Below are 6,000 nucleotides of genomic sequence, written 5' to 3' on the forward strand. Positions count from 1 at the left end.
AAAGTTTTGAATGACATTTATATTGAGATTGGCAGGCAATTAGATTATCGAAAATATTCTATTGAAACATTTAGCAGTGTTGCTATATATATGTAACAGCGTTCAAATACCAGGACAGACAGGCCCCTATTTCAAATAAAAAACATGATTTAGCGGTCGGGATAGATTTTTTCTATGCAGAATTTTGAAAGCAACTAATTATCGAAAATTCAGTAAATTAATCAATTTCTTAAAGTAATTTCATAAATGTAAAAGTTCATGAATATCAGAACTGACGGATTTGCATGCAATACACGTACATAGCTTTCTGTGGATAGAATATATCAAACGGTTCTATCGTACCTTCTGAATGGTTTAATGAAACAAAACACGGAACAATAAATAATTCATGACGTATTTTGAGTTTACAAAGAACCTTTAAACCCGTTGTGAATTATTGTCTCAGACAGACTAGACGTTTTGCTTTATGCTTTTTTTCAATAGTACATATGTTTCCATCGGATCAGATCAATTAAAACTATAAATACACTTTATTTTAAGCACCATCCCTCATGAGGCCCGCCGCGAACTATTGTTATTGGAGAGGCGCCTAATCCGTACGTAAAGTGCACCAGACGCCTTGCAGACATTAGTCATAATCTCGCGTGAATTGCGTGTTATTCTCGTATGATTTCTTTACCATTATTTTATGATCTATGAAATAATTAGATTTCGAAATAATATGCATTTTTGTTTAAATGTTTTTGTGGACGTTAACGCTATTGGTATGACGGAAACTTGTAGCGTGTGTATATATATTCACAAAGTACATTATACTCTACCATAGATACATATAATACAGCTGATATCTGGTTTAGTTGGCACATTGAGTTAGACTATATATTTGGTTGATCATTTCAATGATTTATCAACCGAAGTTATATGGAGAAGGCATATATAGGCTAGTCCTGATGCCTGGTTCATTTGCAATAAAATTAAAAAACTTTGATGTATGTAGTAACATTGGGGTTTTTAATTAGGCATTTGTCATTAGACTCGAAATACATCAAATTATCTTATCGAATTTCTTTACGAAATAGTTCATTAGGCAATATAACATATAGGCAGGCTTACGACTTCATTTTCCTCCTGTGGTTAAGGGACATATGGGTAGCGGAAGGTGGTATGCACTGACTGGGATTGGAAAGTTAATTATCTTTTTATTGAAGGAAATAAAACACAGAATTTTGTCATCCAGATTGGATTAGTTTCGTGACCCAGTTGTATTAATAATAAAGTCTATGTCAAATGTATAAATTAATATGTTTGACGTATTTCTGTCACCAAGAAAGCTTTGAATACATTTATGATATAATGATTTCATCTGCTAATGCACATTTTGTAGCCTCTTGGAGAGACATATAAAATATCCTCCCCGTCAAGACACAATTTTTATATTCCTGCTCGGATAAAAATGTCTCTAAAGTTGGTGAGTTTTACAGGTACATGTATCAAATATACAAATGTATAAATATATAATTATATAATTATATACCCGCGTTAAATGCACTTTGTCAACAAAATAAACAGTCATAGACTTTACTAAAATGTCGCTTATAAGTCTGGAAGTGGAAAGTATTCATATGATCTTTTTAATCAATATCTAAGGTAAGTAACTCTTAATAACTAAATAACACCTGTAAGAAAGTCTCCAAAATAAGTCATTGCAGATTTCCTTATCGCAGGGAAACCATGAAAATAAGCAAGTACTTAAAACTTAGCCAGTACTAAAAAAATAAGCCAGTACTAAAAAACTTAACCAGTACTAAAAATAAGCAAGTACAAAAATAGGCCCGTACTAAAAAAATAAGCCAGTACTAAAAATAAGCCAGTAGTAAAAAATAAGCCAGTACTAAAAAATAATCAGCACTAAAAAACCAATACTCAAAAACAAGCTTGTTGTGGTCACTAATAAAGAAAAGAAGCTGTATCATATTTTCGAGTTTTCGCAGCACTCATGCATATACTGTACCAATTCTCTATGTTCATTTTTCAAATTCACCATAAGTGTTTATTAAATTCAATTTCAGTTTAAGATAATTGAAATGGTGGTAATAATATATAATTAGGATCACTAATAAAGACAAGAAGCTGCGTCATATTTTCGAGTTTTTAAGGTTTTTAGAGTTTTTAATTATTAGCACATTAAAATTTTTATAAAACACAAAGACATAACTAAACGCTGTTTTTCAAGTGTCGTTAATGGACTCTAACGCAGCATTTGTTATAAAAATACGACTTAATTACGATAATTCACCCTGCATAAAAAAGGCCCGGTATCGTAATTGTGAGCGGGATGTTCCCGGAACACGCCCAATCAATCACTTTTACTCGTTAACAGTGGAAAAACATCACCGATCTTGTTACATTTTTAGCAATCTTCAATTTAAGTGTTTGTGTTTCCATCGCGTTTGAAGACAAGGAACATTATTTTTTCTCTGGTGATAAAATATCCTATTTGTATGATCTTTTAATATTTCCATTGGAAAATCCCTAGTTTTGATTTAATACATTTGACATTGGATTTTCTGGAGCCGCTACTGTGGTCCATACATATGAGGAACAGCAATGCAAAATAAATATAACGATATAGAACAAGATTTTCTGTATTGATGGTATGCGGGGCTCTACATTAATTTTTGAACCTGAAAATACATTTGCAATGCTATTGCTATTGTTCATTGTACCTGTCCCGAAAACACTTCGCAACACTCATGCATATACTCTATTTTCATATTTTAAACTCACCACAAGAATTGATAAAAATATTTTTGTTTATTAAATTACTTCGTTGAAGTTATATCTGTAATTCAATTTCATTTTTAGATAATTGAAATGGCGGTAATAATATGTAATTAGGCAAACTGTCATCATTGTTGAAGCAGCTGATCACGCAAGCACTGGACACAAAGATAATTAAGTTATAATTTGAAATCTACGACTCGGTGTATGTACATATACAGAGTATATCCCTGTGATCAGATTTCCATTTGTGTTCGCTTTTAAGCACAAATTCAATTATATAGCCCAGTGTCCACTTTATGCATTTCAAATTACTCAAGTTTCAGGCGGTGATGCATCATGCTTTAATATCGATTCAGTTCAAACGCACATTTTTTTTTTTATTTCTTTGGATCTAAATTCGATTATTTGACCCTTTTATCGAATGATGATGCTCCTACTTAATTGATTTTAAATTTCGCGTCAAGTGCCCTATCAAACTCCCATTAACAGGCGGCCTTTGTCAGCCATTTCATGGTTAGGGTCGCTTATGTAATCATGGTAAAGGTCGCTTACGTAATCGACGCTACATGTGTGGTTTCTACAAAAATAATTGGACAGGTGATCAATCACATTCAAATGTATTGATTAATGATAAGCGGGTAAATTGTTTATCTTGAAGTCATTTAAGCATACTTTTTTCAGATGGGACCTATCATTCGCTCATTTCTAGGCAGAGAAGTCCCAACTCATCCTTATAACTGTCTGTGAACTTAAATGGGTTTTAGATATCTTACCGTCTAAACTAAAATGTCTAAAAACTGGTGTCTGAAATCCCTACCATTACGTATCGGATTGACTCTAAAGACAAAATTTTCATATGGTTTTAGCTGACGGGAGGACATTCCATCATTCCAACCCTCAAAAAGTAAAATAAGTAATATTTTTTATATCAAAGTCGATCCACCATCCAATGTCACTTTCTTCATACTTTCATACAGGAACATTTTTCTTCAAGCGTAACAGTTATCGAAGGAAATTGAAACAAAATCCCTACATATGTGTACATTTGTCACCTAAAAAGTACAGAAATTATTGTCGTAATGAGATTTTCCCTTCGAATTATTGTCATTCTTCGAGTTATCAGAGTTTGAGATAAAGAATATTGTAAATGTCAAATCGCTACCTAAACTGCATCTTACAGTTACTGGTTGGTCGTGGGAAGCGACCTATGTATTAACCAATGAAAAGCGACTTTGAAGAGACACATAATGACCTGTTGTCACCTTGGCAACACTTGGCAATCTTTTCCTTCCTGTCTTTTTGTTCTTTCGTCTTTAGTTTCATTTGTTCACGTCACTCAGACACCCGGCCTAATACGAACTTAGCTAGAGCAAAGACATTATTTGTCGAATAAATATAAAAACACTTTTCTTACTTCTTTTGTTATCCCCTTAGGATATTAAATAATGCCATATCTAAACCTGGCTAAAATAATGATAACGCATTCCTGGTTATATATATATATATATATATATCGATACACACAACACAGACTTTATTTGTCTGAACGATGATATATGTATATGTGTTCTATCGTCCGTTATCGTACCCCTGAGGAAAAGGACATCAACAATCAAATAATTTGTTTCTAAGGGGGCAGAGCGCTCCTTTGTACGGGAAAATAATTTTGACGAATTTATATGCAGCAAAGTATGATAGATAGATATATAGTAGGCATACCCTTGACCCAATTGAAATCGAAAATCGAATGCAATAGATCATGGAAGTTTGACATTTAAATATGTCAAAATATAAATTGTACATATAATTCGATATTAACATAACTGCGCTGTATAGCTTTGTCTTTCTAGAATTCGTCAAAGACGTTAGGGACCAAAATGTAGGAAATCTAGAAAGGAAGCTAGGAGAATAAAAAACACCTGAATGTTTAAGAATACAAAGAAAGGTAACATGTACTAATTTAGTATCAACTATTTACCAAATTAATTTAATTATGGGACTATTACGGAACTGTGTGAATTTTTCTCGAAAAAATAAGTTAATATATTGATCAACATTTCGAGTAATAATCACTTGGCTGCAACAAATTATCGTAGGTATGTGCATATCACCTTTAATTTGAAACACAACTAGAAACAGTGGTGGCTTTTGAAAGCAATAGGGGCGTAATTGACATTGTTAATAGTAGTTTATGACCAGAAATGGCGATGCATTGTCCCGAAAACGAGTATATTTATCAGGATGATCATTGATTGTGACTAAAAGGACCGCTTAAGGAGACCGCGACCACTAATGAACTATTCGACGAGATTAAGGAGATTTGACAAATAACACCCTTGGACGACATCAGAGAACTGTACACCTCGATGCCTGCTACAGGGTAAAAAGTTCTAAGACTGTAAACCCGACCTGAAATATTCAAAGCGAATGTGAAAAATCTGCCGCCATAATCAACAAAGTGAATATGACTCTCCATAGTAACTTTTTTCATATTTCGGATTGTCATGAGGCTAGGCGTAAGAAGTGTACCTACATTAACAGCTAAGGTCATTTAAGGACGGCCTCCCGTGCGTGCAACATGCATGCGTGTGGTGAGTGCGTATGTGTGTTTTGGGAGGCTGCGGTATGTTCGTGTTAAGTCTCCTTGTGATAGGCCGGAACTTTTGCCGATTTATAGTGCTACCTCACTGAAGCATACTGCCGAAGACACCCAGCAGCACACCACACCCAGTCACATTATACTCATTACTGACAACGGGCGAACCAGTCGTCCCACTCCAAATATGCTGAGCGCTAAGCAGGAGTAGCAACTACAATTTTTAAAGATTCTGGTATGTCTCGGCTAGGGGACAGAACCCAAAGCCTTCCTCACAGGGGCGAACGCTCAACTAAAGGCCAAAAGTGATTTAATAGGACGTTAAACAAAATAAACCAAACCAAACCAAACCTACATCACCCACTGCATGATCATAAGAGGCGATTAAATTAGGGTTTTTATATTTTCTATACTTTCTAGACAACTTGTTTTATTTTTTATATCTCCCTCGATTATGCCTCACTTATGACCTTTAATTGAGCGTTCGCCCCTGTGAGGAAGGTTTTGGGTTCTGTCCCCTAGCCGAGACATAACAGAGTTTAAAAAAAGATATTTATTTTCTACTCCTGCTTAGCGCTCATCATTTTAGGGATTTGGACGACTGGTTCGCCTTTTATGAG

This window comes from Pecten maximus, chromosome 17 (genome assembly GCF_902652985.1).
Source record: "Pecten maximus chromosome 17, xPecMax1.1, whole genome shotgun sequence".
In the NCBI taxonomy this organism is placed as follows: Eukaryota; Metazoa; Mollusca; class Bivalvia; order Pectinida; family Pectinidae; genus Pecten; species Pecten maximus.